The sequence below is a fragment of the Crocuta crocuta genome, unplaced genomic scaffold, assembly GCF_008692635.1.
Source record: "Crocuta crocuta isolate KB4526 unplaced genomic scaffold, BGI_CrCroc_1.0 scaffold279, whole genome shotgun sequence".
NCBI lineage: Eukaryota > Metazoa > Chordata > Mammalia > Carnivora > Hyaenidae > Crocuta > Crocuta crocuta.
Window position 1 is genome coordinate 1,626,419 of NW_027551570.1, and position 23,863 is coordinate 1,650,281.

Genomic DNA, 23,863 nt, shown 5'->3' on the forward strand with positions numbered 1-23,863 from the left:
AAAATATTTCAATGCCTGTGCTCTCAAGCACAATCATAAAATAAACTAGAAATTTGGCTCAGAGAAGACAGAACAGGAAACAAATGGATGTTAATCCCAGGAAAGGAACACATGATTAAAGAGCTGAAATAATACCCTAATTTGTAAAGGAAATTGCATCTGGAACTCCAGATGCAAAGTCAGTTCGTATCTCTTAAAGATGTTTGACCAAATGACAAGAGAAGTCCAATCAGTGCTTACATATAATGAGCCATTCCAGAAGGAATATCTCCTATATCTCCTATCTCACAGTCCTTCACTGCAAAAGAAACCAAGAAAATGAAAACTCAAAGGAGAGGAGAAGTTGTGTGTGTATATAAAGATTTCTGGAAGTTATATGTCTGAGTGGCTATTGGAATTAAGCAACATGTGTTTATTCCTAAGTGAAGTCTTGACTGTGTATAATAGAGGGAGTAACGTGGCAACTGTAGCACTTAAAATCACTATACGGGGGTGCCTTGGTGACTAAGTAGGTTGAACACCCGACTCTTGATTTCAGCTCAGGTCATGATTCCAGGGTCGGGGGATCAAGCCCCAGCATTAGACTCCAGGCTGAGATGGGAGCCTGCTTAAGATTGTTTCTTCTTTCTCTCTTTCTCTCCACCCCCTTCCCTGCTCATGCTCTCTAAAATAAAATAAATAAAAACATCATATGGACTTTTACTACTAAATAAGGGTTGGCAAATTTGCTATTGGTGTATTTCAGGGAAGCATTACTCTATCACTGAAAATCAACACTTGCTTATCCATTTGCCAAACCCTAAATGAAGAATTTAGGTCAAGGGAAGGGAAGCAAAAATAAGATAAAAACAGAGAGGGAGACAAACCCAAAGAGCCTCTTAAATACAGAAAACAAACTGAGGGTTGTTGGTGGGGTGTTGGGAGGGGGCTAAATGGGCAATAGGCATTAAGGAGAGCACTTGTTGGGATGAGCACTGAGTGTTATATGTAAGTAATGAAGCACTAAATTATATTCCTGAAATTATTACATTGTATGTTAACTTAGATTTAAATTAAAAATATTAAAAAAAAAAAAAGACTTTAGGTCAATGTAAAAATCATGTTACAGTGTCCACAACATCATAAACTGAAAAATAAAGATGCTGTTTCTAACTAAGATGCTCATGAAAAGACTTTGAAATAATGGTTGATTTATTTCCATTTTTAAGTGAAAAATGTTACTGAAATGAGGTTTTAGCTAACAGGAATTTATCTGTCACTGAATAAATAAATATGCTTCTACCACATGTCAACATTTAGGTGTGCATGTTGGGGGGTGTGGGATGCTACAGTGAGAGTGGGTGATATTATAAATATTGGATATATTAAATCCACCATAGTCCAGTCATCAGAGGATCCTCTGATGGAACAGTTGGATGACTCATTTGATAAGTAAATGTCTGTATGTAAATGCTAAAACAGTACTACTCCAGTAGCTTCTATGGGCCATCTCTTATGAGCAACACACGGAGCTCATCAGAAATTCAGAATCTGAGGTCCCATCCAGGACTGTGAATCAGAATTTCTGGGGGTGGTGCCCAGGATTCTGTGCAAGAATTCACGATTTCTTCCTACTACTGTATCTACCAATAGGATAAGTTACTGAAACAATCTTCTTAGAACAGATGCGTATATAGCTTTTATGCACCCAGGGTCCTCCTTCAGTCTTGGGGGCATCTCTGTTAATTCTTGAGTCTTTATCATCCAGGATGTCCAGTTTTATGTCTGAGAATCTCCATCCTGTTGCTTATCACACAGGTGCACTCACTTGAGAATTCCCATCTTGTTCCACCCCGTGATTCCAGCTTATACCGGAAACCCAGAACTTTGAGGTAGAATGCTGTTTACTTCTCTTGTGCTTCCAGTTGGCAAATGGTGGTTGTTTCCCTACTAATTCTAATCTCAGGGTTATGGTACTATCCACTTTTTGGCTTGGCCCTACCATTACTTGCTTAACTTACTCCCTGTATTAAATTCTGCCATTTTTAAATACTCAAGAGTGATTTCTTTTCAAGGTTGAACACTAAATTATAAGTGTGCTTAATGATGTCGTTCCTAATTCTCTCTCTCTCTTTTCCTCTTGTCCCCTCTTCTGTTTCAGTATTTTAAAAAAAATCTAGACTTCTAAGTCAATCTTTTTGTATCCTAGCTTCCTATCTCTGTGACCTTGAGTAAGGTAACCTTCCTGGTCCAGTTTCTTCAGCTGTGAAATAGGAATAAAGTTTCCTACATCTTAAGAAGTAATGTAAAAGACTGTGGTTGAGCTCACTGAATTTAGAGACAAATCATAGAACTCAATTCTGATTCCATCCCTTTCTAGCTGTGTGATTTAAGCAAGGAGGCTTGCTTGGTATATGTAAGCCTCTGTTTCTTCCATGAAATATGATTATTATAAATTCTCACAGAACCACTCTGAGGACTAAATGAGACGACAGACACAAAACATTTAGTAGAGCGCTTGGTAGTCATTACTATAATGACCATAATGATCATTATCACAATTACCATAATATTTGTAAATCAGGGAAATTCTTGCTAATAGTATCCCATTTTTTTCCTCCTTTCTCTCTTTACACTTCTTTTATCACCTCCCTTTCTACTTCTACTTCTGAAGTACTTACAAACTTAACTTACATTTTTTAACTTACCTATAAAGCTCTTTCTAAAAAATTTTAACATTAGGTAAAACAAACCATAGCACTACAGTGTTCCTAATGCCATTGTTCACAGTCCAACACAAATGCTCATCGCAGGAGGAAGGTAAATAACTTGTAATATATTCACACAACAGTGTATTAGCCAGTAATGAGAATGCATGAAGCACAACTGCATGCAACAGTATGAATTAATCCCGTACGCAATGCCGAACAAAAGAGGCCAGATCCTGGAAGGCTTACGAACGATTTTTTTACATAAAGTCCAAAAACAGGTTGACTATGAGAAGTCAGTAAAATGAGTGACTAGAAGTGGACACTTCTAAGGTTGCCAGTCATGTTCTGTTTCTTGATTGCACTGCTTATCACACAGGTATACTTGCTTAGAGAAAATTCACATAATTGAACACATATCTGTGCAAGTTTCTCTACATATGTTTTAATTCAATAGAGACACACAAAGAAAAGAGACAGAACTACCTGTCATCCAGTACTGCATCTAGAATCAATTGTTCTATGTTTATGGCCACAAGTTATGTTCCCTTCTAATTACTCAATAGGAGCAAAATATACTTCTACTTGACTTCTTTTCTGCTACTTGCTGCTTTCCTGCTTCCCTTTGTAGTATGTGAATGAGATCAGCTGCAATTGCCATTAACTGTATCTCACAGTTCCTGGGGGAAAACACAAATTGAATACAGTGGGTGGAGTATGGAAAAAACCATCCAGCTTCAACATGGCAAAAAGCACTGTTTCTAGTCCCACTTCTTTGCTCGCTTACTAAAGCCTTGTGAGAAATCACAAACCCTCCCTGCACGCCAGGTTTTTCATTGATAAAATACCATTGGTGATATTTGTGATGACAAAATACCGCATGGCCACCTCCCCAGAGCTGTACACAGAAACAAATGAGGTGGTCCATGTGAATGTGCCATATGGACCCAACATTAATAGAAGATGTGTTCAGATCACAGGGTTTTTTTTGTTTTTTTTTTTTAATGTTTCATTTATTTCTAGGAGAGAGAGACAGCGTGAGCAGGGGAGGGTCAGAGAGAGAGGGAGACACAGACTGAAACAGGCTCCAGGCTCCGAGCTGGCAGTCAGCACAGAGCCCGACGCGGGGCTCGAACCCACGAACCGCGAGATCATGACCTAAGCGAAAGTCGGACGCTTAACCGACTAAGCCACCCAGGCGCCCCACACATCACAGTTTCTTTAAAGGCACACTTTATGCTAACATTCCTGTCAATCCTACACATCTCATTTGTCTAATTGAGATGTCAGTTTCTCTGATTTTGTCCCTCTTCCAAGGAAGAATAATTTTCTCTATATATGTTTCAATGAATCTTAGGCACACTTCTATCCCAGAATGAATAAATTATTATAGTTTATTTTTCACGATCTGTTCCTGTGATCTCCTTTGCATAAGGACTCTGGCTTTTCATCCTAATAAATGCCTGACAAATCACAGAACAGGGCTTAAGATACCTTAGATTCTTTAAAGAGTTTTAGACTTAACTGATTCACTTACACTCATTCTACTTGTTCTTATATACTGTATTATATGTTTTATATGTATTATATGTTTTTCAAATTTATGCAAACATCATGTTTACTTCCCTTGCATGGAATTAGGAACACTTGGCACCAAGTCAATAAACTCTCATAGTGTGATAACAAGGCAACAAACCCACTAGTTCCCATTGTGCAAGCTTTCTATTGCAGGATGGAAAATGCTTGAAAACCCTCAGTTAGTGGAAATGCCATTGAAGTTACAATGACCTTTGTAACAAAGGGAGTGAATCCAGTGGCATTTTGGAGCTCTCTTGTATTATAACTGAATACTTCATTTCCTTTTTAATTTTTTTTTTATTTCGACCTTTGTCTCCCCACTGTATGCCATATTCAGGCTTGAATGGTTCAGAGAAACTGTATTTTCCTTAAGATTTGCCCTGCAACATCAGAAATTGAGGATTCTGGTCACTTTGCTGAGATGAGACCTGAGGTATAAACAGAGGTCAGATGTCAGCACAAAAGGCATGCTGGAACAAAAATACTCACCATGGATGACTTAGCTAAGAAATGAGCTCTTACTATAATGTAAGTAACATGGCAGGCTAGTGTTTGAGGACCTGGCTATTTAATGAAGAAGGAAAGATGACTCGGAATCCCATCCAACTGTGATGTAAAGCCAACAGATATGTTCACTTTGGTCCAATGAGAATTTTGATCATCACTTTCTGGAAGGATAATACATGCACTTTAATTGACTTTGTACAGATATGAGAGTCCAATCAGAAAATATCCCTGGAGCTCCTGGGTGGTCAGTTTGTTAAGCATCCAACTTTGGCTTTGACTCAGGTCATGATCTCATGGTTTGTGAGTTTGAGGCCTGCATAGGGCTCTTGGTGTCAGTAGAGCCCACTTCATATCTTCTGTCTCTGTCTCTGTCTCTCTCTCTCTCATAGGGCTCTGTGGTGACGGCTCAGAGTCTGGAACCTGCTGTGGATTCTATGTTTCCCTCTCTTTCTCTGTTCCTCCCCTGCTCGCTCTCTCACATGCTCTTTTTCTCCACCACCCCTCCTCAGAAATAAGCATTCAAAAAAAAGGAAAGAAAATATTCCTGATTGGTTCCCTCTACACAATACTGAAACCGTCAGATCTCAGTCACCCTGTCTCATCCTTGACATGCTTTTCTCTAAGCTGTCCCAAAGTGACAAAGGTAGAAAATTTATAATAAGTAAATTGACTAAATTAAACTAGGGTTTTCTTCAAAGAAATGAGTTCTATTAAGTTCTGATTTCAATATTATATTTTGTTGTCAGATCATGTGTTTTATCATGAATCTGAAACTACTGGAGCCACACATCTCATGTGGAATGAGAATATATCAAGTCCAAGGAGTCCTAACTCCACTACACTCTGTTTCAGATATAATGCTCAGAATTCCAAGAAAAATTCAGAGACTAAATTTTCTTAAAATTCATTTAATCCTTTATAAATGGCTTAAGGATATATTTACTAGCAGCACTATCTTATTCACTTTGCTCTATCACGAAAGGCTACATACAGCCCTGTATATTTCACATAGTACGTGCTCAATCAAAATTTATTTGCTTACTTTATACTTGTGCTCTATGTCTCTCAAATATAAATAAACTTAAAAATTTTTTAAAAACTCCCTCTTTCTTTGTCCCTCCCCCACTTGTGCTCTACCTAGATCTCTCAGATATAAACTTAAAAAACTTTTTAAATGTGTTTGCTTGCTTCAGAAATCACGCCAGATTGTCTGTTTAGCAATATAAATTATTTCCTGGTTATAATACCAAAAAAATTTAAGGTAAACCACTCATACAGTTCAACAAATGAATTGTATCTTTATATTCCAGAGGCTATGTGCTACCTATCAGCAGGTACCTGTTTTACAACATAGCTGACAAATATGCCGTATGTTTGAACTACTCCACTGGCATCATCATTCTATTTTCAATATATGACTGTAATAGACTCATGGATATTTCATCAAGTTCAAAAGTCAAGGAAAGAAAGAATGTCAACAATGGGAGAAAAGTGGTGAAAAAAATCCATCTTAACTTTTACATATTTGTGAAATATACATTGTTTTCTGCCTATATGATAAAGCATTAAAAAACCTTTCCTCCATCCATACTTTCAATCTTCTCATGTCTTGAATCTTTGCACAGTTTACACATGGAGATAACTGTAAATGCAGAAATATATTTGAAGAAGGAAGAGAAAGAGGAAGAGGAGGAGGAGGAGAAGAAAGATCTCCACACAGTATCTCTCCTTGAGTATGTTGTGTTTGTCAGAAATGCCTTTGTGTTGCTCACTCTCATGAAAGGTATAAGGAAAGATCTTGCAGAAGACATTTCCATCCTAATCCAGATAAATGCAGAGAAAATTTGTCTCTAACACAGTAAACTATGACATCAACTTTCAAATATGTATATGAAAAGGGATTAGGAAAGTTCTGGTCTATATTAATTCTAGCTCATGAACTTGAATGCTAATCAAATGAAGTTATTTTGGGTTTGGTTATGATCTGCTATATATTTGGTTAAAAGACAAATTCAGCATTACATGTATATCCTCCCTAGTTAATGTCATGCACCTGCAAAGAGTAAATTTAATCTTTAAGGGAAAGAATTCTGAGAGGTTTTGTTTCCATTTTACTTGAGTTCCTTTTTCTCAAATGTGGACTATTATAACAGTTGTTACGTATGACCAATAATAAAATCACAACGAACATAAATAAGATAAATAAATAAGATACTACTATCTACTTACATAATCCAATAGAATTTTATTCCTTACTTTCTATTTGAGCTCAGGTTAAGTCTGATATCAGAGGTTACGTGTGTATTTTAAGATACTCCATGCTGCTATTAAGCCAAATGACATCAGAAAACAAGCGGTATGGCAGTTAGCATTCTTGTAGCTGTATGACCTTGGCTGAGTTAGTTAGCCTTTCTAACACTGCATTCCTTCTTCAGTTGAATAAAGAATTTGGGCAATAATTCCAAACTTTTCTCTCTCAAGATACAGTCAAGGGTGAATTGATAATGAGTTTAAGTCTCTTTATATCCATAGATTTTCCAGGGGCACCTGGGTGGCTCAGTCAGTTAAGTGTCCAACTTTGGCTGAGGTCAAGATATTATGGTTCATGAGTTTGAGCCCCGCATCAGGTTCTGTGCTGACAGCTCAGAGCCTGGAGCCTGCTTTGGCTTCTGTATCTCCCTCTCTCTCTGCCCCTCCCCCGCTCACTCACTTGCACACTCTTTCTCTCTCAACAATGGATAAATATTGTATAAAAACTTAAAATTAAATCTGTATATGAGGAAAATCCCCTCCAACTTCTTTTTTGTTCCTCCTTGCAATTTATTTGTTGAATAAACAAGTTTTGAATTTTGCTGATTGCATTCCTGTGGTGTTAATATGTCTCTTTGTCCCTGCATTTCCTAGAAAATGCTAGTTAAATGTAGGTTTGACCAAATTCATGTCTAAGTTTTGGGGAAAAGTATTTTAGGTAGTACTGTGTTCTTTTACCTGGAGGCCCATAATGTTTGGCTGTTTTTCTTCTTGGATGTTGGTAGTCATTGCTGAGTTCATCATTTCTATAGAGATTTCTAAGTTTGTTTTGGATGGACAGATTCAAAATATATGGTGTGGTTGTAAAAAACTACTTGTGATCAATTTATCCTTACTTCCTCTTCTATTAAATAAGAACTATACATTTCTAGTCACTTCTCAAGATTCTTGGCCAACAGAAACAATCAACAGAAATGAAATGGATAGAAACACAATTTTTCACGAGTAGTTTAAAATGAAAATAATTTCCAAGGCCATGAAAGGAAAAGAGAAAAGCAAATAAGAAAATAAAACTGTAGCACATACTCAACATACTTAATTTTGTTACCGCCTTGGTAAGCACCCTCATCTGAGAGCTTTCCATTCCCAGAAACCAAATAAATAAATAAATAGAAGTAAGTCAACATTCCTGCCTACTTTCCTGAGAAATTCAATCTGTTAGCCTTTCTAAGAAAGCTTTAAAAATGTTTGCTTTTGGGGGTTTTTTTGGGTTTTTTGTTTTTCTTTTTGTTTTTTTGTTTTTTTTTTTTTACTATACTGCACATGTGAGTGACACTTTCTACCTTCAACCCTACCAGAAAGAAAAGAATTTACCAGGTGTAGCAATGACAGTAATGAGAAGACATCCTCCTAGTTAGGCTGCACCAGAAAAATTCTCCAGAGGACAGAGCACATGGAAATGAAGTAATACCCCTCCATAATGTTGGCCCCAGGGGCAAAGGAGAAGGCTCATTATAAGCTTTCCTCATTATAGTGAGAAGAAACTATGTGTCTGCATTGTAGAGAGGAGTGATAGGGCTGTAGCCATAGCACAAGTCGCTAAGTCTGGGGAGTTAAATAAATGCTCTGCTGTCATCTTCCAAAGCCATCTGTGTCACACATAATTGCCTATGACTCTTCTCTTAGACTATGCCTATTTGATCTTTTGGCATGTCAGGTAGCACAATGGGCATAGTCCCAAAAGAAGTGGTTTCAGCTAGAGAGTATAAGTATGTCTGTATCTGAAGTGTAAGGCACTGAAATGAGTAATAACAAATCAGATAGGAAGAGAAAACAGAAGTCAGGTCTCCACAAGGGAATCCTAGAAAACTCTACTGGGAAGATTCTGATATGGAATAGGGCAGTACACCACTTTTGTGTTCCAAAGTTTATGTGAAAGTTATTTGTAATTCCAAATACATTTCTTCATAGAAAGAAAATTTCACACAATGATCAAGTTCCCAGGCAGTCTAGAATTTGGCAAAGTTAGAAGGGGCTGTTTCTTTTATCATGCAATTATCCACCCACCCATCCACAATATGAGCTTTTAACATTGAGGATGCAGAAATAAATATCAATTCCTAATTATTTAGCATCAAGACAATTGGATACTGTACAGCACCATGTATATTTTCTATCTATGCTTCAGGGAAAATGTACTACAATCCAAATGGTGAGGTAATGTTACAGGTAACTCATAGTTGAGAATCACTCTTAGTAAACTACATTTTAATGGTTACCTATAAATGGAAGAGTTTCTCTGGTACAATTTGGCAGCAAGAAGAGGGACTTGGCAGCTGTGGTCACACTTGCTGTTTGTTGGGGGTGAGTCAAAGAGAGTTGTTAAAGGGCTTAGTAAAACAGTAAACTGCCAACTTTCTGAATCTAAGGCACAAGAAGCAATCTTCTCTTCTTGGTTCTTGAGACTCTGGAAGTAAATGGCCATGTATCTTTGACTAAAGCCACTTACAAAGCAATGGGCCAAAGACACCAACAATCCTTCAAAATGTCTAGACATGTTTGGGCTCCATTTGCTACTGATAATACACAGTAATTGCAACCTTTGGATGTGTTGTTTTAATCAGGACACAATCACACTCACTTGCAATAAATATTTTGTATAAACTTCCTAAAATTTATTTTGAAACTTTACAGTTGAATCAGGTTGTTCTCCATCTTCCTCAGAGCAATGATGATCAAACTGATTGATCTTCTAAAGAGTAATTCCTTCACTATTTGGTGTTTATGGTTCTTTGCCATTTTCACTGTCCACTTCTGTAAGGACACAAGTCTAAACGTCTAAACCAAACTGACTCCATGACAGGCTTTAAGTTTCCCCTCTAAACTAGAAGGCCTGAGTTTCAGCTTTCCCAAAACTATCAGTTACACATTGCCCAAGGCAGGAGAAACCACCCTTGCAACACCCAATCAGGAAAGGCCAGAGACCACCCTCCACATTATTAAGGGAGAGGCCTGGAGATAGAAACTATAGATAGGACCCTGTTACCTAATGTTAAAGTTAACCCGTTAGTCACCGAGTAAGACCCTAGGCTCACTCTGTGATTGGTTAAATTTAAAGGTACCCTAAACATTGTAATTGGATCCCGCCAAAAGTAACAAATACTCTAGACAATGTGTATGGTCAAACCCGCTGTCAATGATATTGTATAATTATGATTGGATCACTGTTCCCATGTCACAACTTCTGTAACTCCCCGTCACAAACCCCGTAAAAACGCTACTCTGCCCTTGTTTGAGGCTCTCAGCACGGATCCACGGCACTGGTGAAGTCTGTGAGCCCGAGCTCGAGCCTGTAATAAAGCCCTTTGCCTTTGCATGCGTGACTCGGTCTCCCCAGTGGTCTCTGGTCGGTGAGGATACTGCAATCTGGGTATAACACTTCATTAAATCCTGACCCCTTAGCAAGACCAAGGATTTTTTATTTTGGTTTGATCACTTTTAGGTTCAGACTTCTCCCAATAGCTCTTATTTTCAACTTTCCTTTTAATCTGTGGGATATTCTAGGTCTCTTAGGCCTACCTACCTTCTTTAAGAGCATTTACGTGCTCAGAAGATATTGTCACGTGAATATTGGAGAATAATAGTTACCATGCACACTACATTTGAACAACAAGAGTAAGATACTAAACCCTTTTGGGAAAATACCTAAATTAAGACTTCAATACACTTTATATTCTCTCAACTGGAACTCATGTGTAACTTCAGTGATTTTAGTAGTATACACATGCATATTTGTTACAAGAGATTATTTCGTGTGGAGAGTGAATTCCTGGTGAAAAATTTTTGCAAGTTATTATACCAATTATTCACAAAGAGTTCAGATTGCAAGGGATATCTGTCCTTAAAATCAGGCATATGATGAGCTTTTAGCTTACCCTAAACAACTCAGAGTCTGACCTTTTTAAAAAATATATTGTTATAATAAGATGTTAGTTGCTCATATGTTACTGCCTAAATCTCTCACACAAAGCAACACAAATAAACAAACTCTTTCTTCAACATGAAAAATTTGTGTTCAACAAATAGGCAACTATATGGGTTTCATAGGAATGAACTAACAGGTGACTATACTACACTTAACAGATAAGCTCCAGGACACATGCTTTGGGTCTACATTCTATTAAACCATGGATTTGAATCATTTGTTTTGCCAGGCAATGCATGGAAAATGGAATTACTTCTTGTCATCGTTACTGAAAGTTTAAGGATGTTTTTACTCTCATTATATAGTATGTTAAAATGGCTTATAAACAGTTAAGTTTCCATCTAGATATAAAGGGTTGCTGTTATGAGCTGGGTTGTGTCTCCTCAAATCTATATGCTGAAGCCCTAAAGCCTAACACCTCAAAATACGACTGTATTTGGAGATAGAGCCTTTAAACGGGCAATTAAATTAAAATGAGACCAACAGGTGAGTCTGAATCCAATCTGATGGGAGTCTTCATGAAAGGAAGAGATTAGAACACAGAGACACCAGAGGCATGCACGCAGAGACCGCGGTGTGAATAGGCAGCAAGAGGACGGTTATCTGTAAGCCAGAGAGAGAGAGACCATAGAGGAACCAACCCTGCTGGCAACTTGATCTTGGACTCCCAGCCACCAGAATTATGAGAAAATAAATTTCTGTTGCTTAAACCAGTCTGCAGTGTTTTGTATAGCAACCCTAGGAAACAAATGCAGGTGCTATTATTATTGTTATTTGTAATTAAAATAGCAATAGAGGTTAAAGTCACTGTAAGTCCTATTAAGCCAAAAACAAATTTTAATACACTAGGAGAAAGTTCTCCTAAAGGGGAAAACTCTATAAGCGCTATTTCTTTTATACATAATGAAAGGTCATTTCTATGGTAACCAAGTCTCTCACCATATAGAATTTCTTAAACATGCTTGTGTTAATTTCATCATAGAACCTAGCAAAACTCTAACGTTTCTAGTTACCAAAAATATTTTGGAAGCTATTTTTAAGTACATGTACCATAAAATATAAATATTGCTAAAAAGTTGACCTAAAAACCTTTATCCCACTTACATCTATCTAAATCATTTGCTTCCAACAATTACTTGTGACCACTTCATGAGACATTAAACAAAGTCAGCTATTATTCCAAACTCTTGCTGAGAAATATTTGTAAGAGATTTAACATGAACTTATTTAACTAGCAAACCAGGCAGAATAAAGGTATGTCTTTATTATGTTCAATAATTCTAAAAAGAGGACTATCTTAATTAAACCAATGAACTTAAAGTAGCTTTGATACCAAATATTTTTCCAGATCATGTGAACCTGAAATACACTTGAGTTAGTTTTTGTTATAGTTCTGAGAACTTTGGGAATACTTCATTTATAAGTGCTCACTTTTAAGTCAATTAAAAGGGTGCTTTACAAGTTAATTTTAGCAATACCATCTGGAGATAAAAAAAAAAACCAACAATCACAAATCTACAAAATGCATTTATGGACACACATACAAATATTATAGATTTTGTCTTAAAATTTTAGCATGACACAGGTATGATTATGCAAAACTCACTACGTTATAAAGGAGCAATTGATTCCAAATTGTGTTTCTGGAATATGGACTAAATTAAGCTTACCTGCTTAGATAACTAAAGCTTTTTCTACTAGTATTTGTGGCAATGTCATCTAAGGCGTTTCACTAGCCCAATTTTCAAATACTGTCTTCCCCCACCCCCAGGAGAAAGATCCCCTTAAAGTTTGCATTTCAAAGAATGGCTCTTAGTTGCTAGAGAAACTAGCATTAGAAAATGTACACCATGAAGACAAAGAGAAAATATCCAAGTTTTCTCCAAGGAGTTTTGGGGTATATTTGCCCATTATCAGAGGTCTAGAATTCTTATAATTTTTTTAATGTTTATTTATTTTTGAGAGAGAGAGAGCAAGCGAGGAAGCGAGCATGAGCTGGGGTGGGACAGAGAGAGAGGGGGATACAGTATCCAAAGCAGGTTCCAGGCTCCACTCTGTCTGCTCAGAGCCCAACCCAGGGCTCGAACACACAAACCTCAGCTGAAATCGGTCAACTGAGCCACTCAGGCACTCCTACAACAGTTACTATGTGAATTTTTCCATTCCTTAAGCACAAAGACAGTTTTGCTTCTAGCATTCTGATCTTTGACAAGGTCTACAAGCATTTTGAGAGGAGTAGGGGAGGTGTAGAGATTGTTAAAGATAGTTGGGATTTGAATTGCTTCTAGAGCCACGTTTATGGTTTTGTAGAGGTTTATAAGACAAAGATGCTATTTCCAACTCCCCAAAGAACGAGATTGCAGCGTGAATATCTAGGGAGTGATCTACCTTTTTCAAATTGCTTCTTTTTATGTGGGAGATTTACAACTAAGACAGGAGTCAAAAGATTTCTAGAGCTTCATGGTTTAACGCACCATGTCTTTGAAAAAAAAATCTGTGTCAAGTGTACCAAAAAAAAAAAAAAAAAAAAAAAGGCCTTCTGAGTGCAAAGTTCAACCTTGGGCCAATTTACTTTAAAGAGGAAAAACCTCTACTATTGCTTATATCAACTGTTGAACACTGGCCTTTAACTGATCATTTGTAGATGAGCCTAGGAAAAATTATGGTGAAGGGGCATTTTCCTCAGGAGACTATCTGGTTTCTCTGATAATGACAGTTTAATTACAGGTGGGAAGAACACCCGTTAGCAGCCAATCAAGGTCCCTGTGAGCGAGATTGTGAAGGAACACTGATCTTTCTAAATGTCGTACAATGTTCTCAAAGTAGAAGCAAAAGAGCTTTGTTATTTCATCTTTTTATGGGAGTCCTTAAGACTAGCTGCCGCACTAACTTCATGTTCTCTGTTTAAATTGATCTTTCCATAGATTCCAATAAGGCAATTGTTTAGGATGAGAGTTCTTGAAGAGATTTTTCAAATACAGAAGTCTGTCCAATTCAAAGGATCCATCAGCTGGCCATTAGTCAACCAGATCTTATATTTATCTCAATAGTGACTCAAACCAGTTAGCCTTTTTATGGCTTGACCATGGATGCAGGAAGCATCGCCAAAAAGCTGCAGCCCTTTTAAGATCTAAAAACTCACTCCCTGAACTAGACTAAGAAAGCAAAGGCCTTTGTTACTGCGGGCAGTATGAACGGTGTGGTGAAAATGGAGTCTCCAGTTTATCCCCAGAATGGAAGACATCTCCAGGCACAGCCTACTAACCTGTGACCCCCAGGCAGGCCCTAGTGGAATGGGACTCTCCAGCACTAATGAGACATCAAGGTTGAAATGACAAAAGACTTTTATAGACTGAAACCCCTTATGACAAATCCTCCCCTGAGAGCTGTAATATTTAGACAGTAACACTACTGTTTGTGTCTTCATGTCTCAGAACTCTAGTCTGTTTGAGTGGCCACTAGGATGTACACCTGTATGCTTACCTTCCTTCTGGAGGAGACCAGAGAGAATATTCTCAGAGGTCACCAAGGCAAGCTCTCAAGACAGAACAAAATAAAAGGAAATCTCATCCCTATTTTTCTCATATCCACATTAACAGATTTACCTAAGCTTTGAGTGTCACAGAACCAAACTAATAACTAAGATGAACATGTTTCTGGGTTGGGTATTGTGTGGTTTACAGAACACCTCATTGAACAGGTTTTTAAAAATTTTTTAATGTTTATTTTATTTTTGAGAGAGACAGAGCGAGCGAGCGAGCGAGCAGGGGAGGAGCAGAGAGAGAGGAGAGGAAACAATCTGCAGAAGGCTCCAGGCTCTGAGCTGTCAGCGCAGAGCTCAACCTGGGCCTCAAACCCCTTAACCATGAGATCATGACCTGAGCCGAAGTCAGACACTTAATTGACTGAGCTACCAGGTGCCCCTGCACGGTTTTCTTGAGGTTGGCAAATGACCGAGTGTCAATCTAACCCATGACCAACTTCTAACATGGACGCTGTCTTTGAGATAGGTGGCAAGCACTCTAACAACCTTTAATGCTCAAACCATGCCCACCAATTTTGTACCTTTGGCTTCCAAGATGTTCCTAGCAACAGCCTTTACCTCGTATGCACATTAACTCACAGCATGGAGAGTCTAAACAGACAGGAATCTGGTAAGTACCATGAACTCATCAGTCTGGGAGCCCAGCTCAGCTCAACAGCAGGCTTCTAAGGCCCAAGCTTGCTTACTACCCTATGGTTTTTCCCTTATGACAAATGACAACAGAGACAAAGAAAACAGTGACCATCTCTGGAAGGAAAAGGATCAATAAAAACCAAGAGGACTTTTAACAAATCTTTACAGGAGTTGTTATGCTCAAGGATCTAGTTCCAGAAATATTTCCTCTTGTGAATCTAACTTTAGAGAAGAAAACAAAAATGGACGTTGACCACCCTTGTTTCCACTGAACTCTGCAGCCAGAGATTTGGAGACTGATGTGACAAGAAGATTTACTTTCTGCTGGGTTTTTGTCTGAAGTTCCAGGATTTCTCAACTGCAACAGTCTCGGGAGCAAGAGTGTCCCTTTGTGGTCACCAGCAGTAGGAAAGGAACAACTTTTCATTCTTCCTTTCTAGGTTCTTTGGCTGGTCTAATAGTTAAATTGACATAAGGCAGATTAACAGGAGAAAAACAAATTTTGTAAATGGGAGCCCCATAAAAGTCTGATGCCCAAAGGGCCCAAGGAAAGGGGCAGAAGTCTGGAAATTCGAAGAGAAGGAAGACCTTTCACAAGGTGAGAATGGAGACATTTGGAAAATAAAGGCTCCCTGTCATGAAGTTTCTTTGGTAAAAAGCTACCTTCTGGTAACAGCTGTATTCCTAGTACAGGTCCCCTTTCCAATGTAAATTTAAGCAGTTGAGAGGTAAGTGAAAAACTTTTCCTGAATCTGCTGCCTTTTGGCTGGCTTTAGCTCAAAACAATACTTACGCCAAGGAGATATGTTTTGGGGTGGTAAAATCTGCTCCCCTTTGTTCACTCAGTAGCCAGTAGCTGCGTAATCTTGAAACCATAATCCCTTAATACATCTATAGATACCAGTGCTAATTCCAACAAACTTCATAATAGGCAATTATGTCTTTAATGAATCCCCCAAAGAGGTCACAGAGGAAGTTGTTTCCAAAGTAAGAAGATCAGTGTTAAATTTTAGAGTGAGGCCCATATTGCTTGCAGTCTGGTCCTTGCTTACTTAATGAACTGTCTGTCAATCTTTCAATCAACAGGACTGTAAGGTAGACCTACATTGTCCCTTGACAATTAAGTAGAAAGAGTAACAAAAGGTTCTTTTTCAAAGACAGATTGGGTAATAGAAGTTTTCTACTCCTCTAGATATAATAACTACTTCTAATAAAGAAAAGACATCTGTTGTGGATGTTTGGAGCACACAGTATGGAGAAACTAGAACAGAAGAGCATTTTTACCTCTCAGTAAATTCAAGAGTAGATCCTGCAAGGAGATCCATGCAGGGCTTGGAATCAGTAACTTTTATTTTTTTTTTTAATATTTTTTTTATTTATTTCTAGGAGAGAGAGAGAGAGACAGCGTGAGCAGGGGAGGGTCAGAGAGAGAGGGAGACACAGACTCTGAAACAGGCTCCAGGCTCTGAGCTGGCAGTCAGCACAGAGCCCGACGCGGGGCTCGAACCCACGAACCGCGAGATCATGACCTAAGTGAAAGTCGGACGCTTAACCGACTAAGCCACCCAGGCGCCCCAGAATCAGTAACTTTTGACTGAATTCCATTTCTATCTTTCAAATGTTATTCTTTCTTCTTCCCTCCTTCCTTTCTCGAAAGCTCTACACCCAACATGGGGTTTAAACTCACGACCCTGAGATCAAGTGTTGCATGCTCTTCCGACTGAGCCAGCCAGGCCCCCTGATGCATTCTATGTAGAGGCCTGCTTTCCATTTGGTCCTGGAATTTCAAGGCTCTTCTTCTGTGCATTCTTGGAAACAGGCCAGCAAAAGTACAATATTTTGATCATTTTTGCTCTTAATGATATTGTCAGCTTTCAAAATAAGTTGTTATGATTAGTTGATTATTCTAAATATTCACTTTTACATCTAATTGAATATTTCTCATTTTGCATATGCTAAGTAAATATCAGCCAATAAAGGTATATAGATCATAGCTGCTCTACAAACAATCTAGTTACAACTCAAGGTAAAGGAGTTCTCAACTTGAGGAAATTTTTCCTCCTGGGGGAATTTGACAACATCTGGAGACATTTTTGGTTGTTCTCACAGGGAGAAGGACTGCCAGTATCTTGTGGTTAGAAGGAGAAATGTTGTAGAATGTCCTAAAATACATACGACACCCCCCACATTCACAAATTATCCTGCTCAAAACGTTAATAGTGCCTAAGTTGAGAGATGGACAAAGTTGTCCATTCCTTCAAAATTAAGAGATGGTAAACCGAGACTCTGAACCGAGTGTATCTAATTACAAAGTTCATGCTCTTTCCACTACATTACTCAGATTGGTTTTAATAATTGAACTCTTTTCTAGCAGCAGCACCAGCATCAGTGGAACAAGTTAGTCTCAATTGTATGGTACGTTAATGGTCATTGCACTTACATTTGTAATGTTCTGTAATGAAAAAGAAATCGATGTATATGCTGCTATGTTGGATAGGCTGTATGAATAAAGGGGAAGCCAGACAAGCAATACAGTACCAGCCCCTTTCCAGTGCTGGCCTTAGTTAATGGCACCATGTGGCACTCAGTTATGCAAACTACACCCCAACCATCATCCTTAACTTCGTCCTCTTCCCATTTTACCATAGTTAATCCATGATTTATTTAACCCACTCCAAGTTATCATCCACTACTACGGCTGTAGCATTCACATTGGTACATCCAGTCTACAGTACAGTAAGAATAATCCTTTGGAATATAGATCTGAACTTGACACCATCTCGATTGCTTATCCCCATGCTGAACTAAATGCTCACCCCTCCACATCCTCCACCCTCGGCCAAAAACCACACAATGATCTTCAATTCACCTTAGGATAAATAGCCAAAATCCCCAACAGAGCCTACCCTGTCCTCTTAATCACACGTGTGCCTTTATTTCCAGAATCACCTGTCGTCTTTCTCATCCTTGATGCTCTAGCCTCTGCTTCTCTTTGAGTTGACATAAGCATGTCACTTCCCACTATAAGTCCTTGCCCTCCAGCTTAAAACATTCTGCTTCTCACTCCTTATTTTTTTTAATCTAAGACACATCTCTCACTTCTTTGGGTAGGTCATCATCTCCCATTCTAGGTTTTCATAGAACTACAAAGATCTCTTTGGTGAACTCATCACAGCTATAGTTTTACATTTATATGTGCAATTATTTTCTTTTTTTTAAATAAAGATTTTGATTAAGTTTGGTTTTTTTTAATGTTTATTTATTTCTGAGAGAGAGAGACAGACAGACAGCGTGAGCAGGGGAGCGTCAGAGAGAGAGGGAGACACAGAATCAGAAACAGGCTCCAGGCTCTGAGCTAGCTGTCAGCACAGAGCCCAACACGGGGCTCAAACCCACAAACTGTGAGATCATGACCTGAGCCAAAATCAGACGCTTAACCGACTGAACCACCCAGGCGCCCCTACATGCAATTATTTTCAAAAATTCGTCTGTAGTGTCAGCTTCATGAGAGCTGGTACTCTGTTTACTTTGTTTGAAAAGCAAATTATACTGCAAGTCTAGCCCCAATCTTTGAGAAGTTGACAATTAATGTGGTTTAACAAATACTTGTTAAATGGATTAATGCATAAATAAGCAGAAGAATGATTGGATTAATGAACAAATGATAGTAAAGGCCTAAATAGACTAAGTATGAGTCTTAATGCTCATGTAACAAAGTCTACATTAGGTCTGATACAGCTAAGTCAGAGCTAACAAGGTGTTAGGCAACCAGAGATGTCTAAGTCAAAATGGTCAATCTGAACCCTCCCAATCCCCTGCAAATTCAAGAACTATTGGTGGAACTGCATTTTTCTGCAGAATGAAGCCTTTTAACTTGTACTCTCCTGTGAACCAGTTATTTTCCAAACATTTCCAAAGCAGAACATTTTAAGTCTTACAGGATGACCACTAGTAAAAATGAGACTCACATTAGTGAAGATAGTTCCACAGATTCAAATGCATATGGAAAAAAAAAATTTTTTTTAAATAAAGAGTTCTCCAAAAGACCCAGAAGCCCAAATCCAAGGTAACTCATGATCTAGGAGAGACAATAGGACTTTTGGCATCAAGCCTACATCCTAAGTGACCTAGCCAAGGTCAGTATACTTTGAGCAATGCGGAGCCTTGGACCCAAACCATGCAGAGCCTGATAGCCCATGCAAGGTAAGAAAACACAAAAGATGAAAAAAAAAAGCAGAATAATGCCTCATCCATCTTTATGGAATCAAGGTTCAAATACAAGAACTTGTTCTCTCTAAATGGCATGTAAAATGCAATGCTAGATTCTGAATTTAAGACATCAAAAGTATGTACTTGACTTTAGGACCTGTGTGTGTGTGTGTGTGTGTGTGGGTGTGTGTGTGTGTGTGTGTGTGTTCTTATTCTATCAGCACATTCTCCAAATTGTAGGTTATCTCAACTTAAAATAACCTTTCTCTAAATCTGCCAAATAGGGTCTCTTAAAAATGTTATGTTGAGAATAAAAAGTGTGCCTTTGACCTAGATAAACATGGTAATACAAACAAGAACAAAAGTTGTAGCTATAGCTTTCATCTTAAAACAAAACTGCAATTCAACAACCTGAGATTCAACTCTTATTCTTTTGTTTTTGCAACGACATTTTCCCATCCATTTATCCATTATGCTGCCGGCAATTGCCTGTAAAACAACAAAACTGGGTTGGCTTTTCCCTAACTTGCTCCAAAGTGGATGACTCTAGGATCTACCAGAACTCGAAGGACAGTTGTCTCCTTGATCCTTCTTGCTTTTAATGTATCTTCATATAAATGAAGCAGATTGCCCAGCCCTTTCTAAAGGTGAAAGCCAGCCTTAAATGCCTAAATGACATGACCCTAGACAGCCACAGACACCTTAGGACAATGTGATGCTGAAATTAGAAGTGCCCATTGTTTTACATCATGAAAAGTCTCATTGTGCCTTTTTCAAATAAACTAACACAGAGTGGTGACCCACTTGACCTGACTGGCACTTCTTAGGGCAAACAAAAGGCAAATTGACTCCTTCTTCTAAAGTAATAACAGCAATGACAACATAATTGGTATCCAAGTGGCACCTTTCACAGGAACTGCTGTAAGGCTCCACATCAAAGACCAGCTCACCATGAAAAACTCCAAGTTTAGCACTAGATTTGGTCTTGGGTGGCTGAGTGTAAAGCATTTCTGAAGCGCTGAAATGTTCTAATGTTCTTGGCATTTTTCCCATCCCAACCTTTTCTGAATACAGAATTATCAGCTGAAAGCAAATACACTTAGACAAAACAGGATGAAAAACTGAATGAACAAATGCTACTTTAACTTGGGGTACCTACAAGGCTGATGGAGTGGGATGGTGTGTCACTTGCCTATTTGCACGTAGATCATGGTCCTTCCCTTGCTTTGCATCAAAGAGGGCTGACCCTGCAAACTACACTTCCCAGACCCCTCTTCTACCTAGGTAGAGCCAATGGCAAGTACTCACAGTGGATGATAGGAGGGAAGGTAAAACAAAGAGAGAAATAAGGATATTTCTCCTCCTCCCATTCTTTAGCGGTGTTTTTGTTCTCTGAATAGTAGTGCCTGTGACTTCACTATTGTTTCAGCTCCCATGATGCTTGCCCACCATACTTCCAGCTGCTACCAAGTGGCTCCAACCCAGGATTATACCACGTGCCCTTCAGCCCTGAAGTTGAAGGCAGCTTCTAGGAATTCCTATTTTCTGGGTTTCTTTTCCCTTCCCTGTACAATTTCAGCTTTTTCTAACACCGCGTTACTAAGTCCTTATGCTGTATTCCTTCTACTGAATAACTTGGCATGATGCTTTTATTTTTTCTGGCTAAATCTTAACTGATGGGATTTCTGCTGGATCTGGAAGGAATGGGTGAATGACAAAAAAAAAAATAGAGTTTGAGTAGACTTAGTATCTCTCAGCCTTGCCCTCCCTCTCTTACACTCATGACTGTTGTGTAAGTAGGGAGTCCTTATGATGAAAAGGTACATCAAGTTAGACCTTTTCAAAGAAGCCACTAAGGGGAAGTCATTCTGGCATGGGTCTTTCTCTCCCTACTCAGGGATTATTGGTGCAAACAGAAGAGGAATTTGTTTCCTCTCTGAAAAACAGGTGGTGAGTAATGCTAAAGACATATATGGCACTGAAGTGTGACTGAGCCTTCTGGACTTCTGGCTTTTTGGCTCCTGGGCATAGTGTGTTGAAGGCAAATTGGACAAATGATACAAGGACACTCCATAGTCAGCCTCAATCAGTGTGAAAAAGATGCAGGTGGCCTGGCAAAGAGGCCATAGATACTCTATACTGGTAATGAACAAAATGAGAGAGAAATACTCTGAAGTTAAAATACACAGCACCCTGCAGACAAATCAGTGTTAGCCCAATGATTCAAAGCCATCTTACACATACAAACCAAAATATCTTTAGGAGATCATGGATTTTACCAAATTTCCTCAAGGAGGCAGGAAAGAAATACATATAAAGGAAAATTAAAGAAAAATTACAGCAATATTGCCACATGGGTATGTGTCAGAATGGCAAATGATTAGCCCCTACCACATACCCTACAAAATCAGAAACTATAATCATATTTATAGATTTAAAAAAATTAAACTGGAATAGGTTAAATGTCATGATTCCAGAGTCAAATAAAGAGTAGAGTTAGAATTAAAACTGGTTTTATGACATCCTATAATATTCTATACACATACTCTACCTGAATGCAAGAATGGAATCAAGACAATTTTCTACAATGTTGGCCATTAGGTTGAGTTTTTCAGAGAGTAATATGTCACTGCTGCCTTCTTCTCACTGATGTAAATAAGAACTCATGATCCCACAGACAATCTGAAATATTTCTCTGCTTTGGGAACTGGAGCATTCCAATCATGCATCTTGCCAAGAGATGTCCAGGATTCTGTCATCCCTGATGCTGTCCAGCAATAAAGTGTAGTAGGCGAAGACATGATCTTCAAAAGCAGGATCTACCAATTACATACAACTTTTTTAATCTTCCTGAGCCTACTTTTCTTCATTTGGATAGTGGGGACATTAACATCCCCTAAATCAAAGGGCATAATGTGGATTACTAAGAGACGGTTTGCTAACTCTTTAGCATACTTCTCAGCATTTTATTTTCTTTGTGTCTCTCTTCCATCTCACCGAAAAGAGTTACTACAGGGCCATGTATTAAATGGAGGCCACTGCATTGTCAGAATGCTTGTTTACCGACCAGTCATGGAAATTTTACATGTTTTATTTCATTATTTCCAACAGAGTTTCTCAACCTTAGCACTGTTGACACTTGAGGCCAGGTGATTGCTATATGAGGTGTCCTCATAGTGACTTCCTCTCATGCCCTGGTTGTGACAGCCAAAAACAGGTCTCCAGACACCAGGAGATGTCCTCTGAGTGCAAAATGTACTCCCTTCTAGCCTCAGATTTAAATCAGAATTTTGTTTGAAGAGGACTGAAAGAGAAGAGGGTTATTATACCCACTTCCACAAACAACCAGAGAAAGTAGTTATTAAACACTCACAGGGGATTTTTGCTCAACGGATTTATAACTATTCCTGTTTTGGCAGACCATTTGCTTTGACAAAGAATATGTTTACACAGAAGAAGCTAGCTGATGAATTGGGGCAAGTAATTTAATAATTTGGGTAGAACAAGCCAACTACTAAACAAATTCTTGTGTTTTATGTTTGCATTTCTAATTTGTTTATTTTTCCATATTATGTTAATTAAATTCAACTAGCTCTACTCAGCACAACATAAGGCCTCTGAGTTCTTATTAAAATATTACCATTTTATTAATTTATATTTCATTATAAACATAATTAATAATCCCATTCTTCCTAGACACAACATTTAATGTGTTCAATGATCAACTACTTAAAATAAAACACAAAATGGTCCACATCTGTCTCTGAGACAGACCTAGAAGCTCATATAAGTCTCATAAATAAATGGATGTATTTTGTTCAGTTCAGCTACCCCAGTTGAATCTTGGCCCTGGTAAATGAGAGAGAGAAAACACCACCGGGGATTCCTAATTATCTTAATTCAATCCCTTCCCCTTTGGGGAACACCTTAGGCTACACAGGCTGAGGTCTTCATGGAATCCTGAGGTGAGATAGTGAAAAAGAGGAAGGAGGTGATCTGTGGATATGAGTGATGACTACCTTACATAAATTTATCTGCGAAATAAGGAGGAGATGATCCCTGGAACTGCATCATTAGCATGTCTGGGATAACGCGTGCCTCAGCTGTTCATGTGACTGAAGGAGTCAGACTGTCAGTATTGTTCATTGGGGTTTGTAGAGTTAATTGCGCTTAGCTCATCACTCTCTAGTTTGAAACATCAGGATAAGGCAAGTTGTGAGTGATTCAGACCAGTCTATATTTCTGGTCCATTCAGTAGGATCTGAGTGGTCAGTTTGTCCTGAATGGATCTTCAGTCCAGAATGGAGAACATAACTGGACCAGCATCGTATCAGGGCCATAGTGTGCCTCTATCTTTAAGCCCCTCTGGAGTGACCAATCCGGATTGAACTGTCTGCTTGGGGTTTCTAGTCTGGCGGAACCATCATTATGTATAAGCTCTTTGTGTCGCGGCTAACTGGGGTGTGTGTG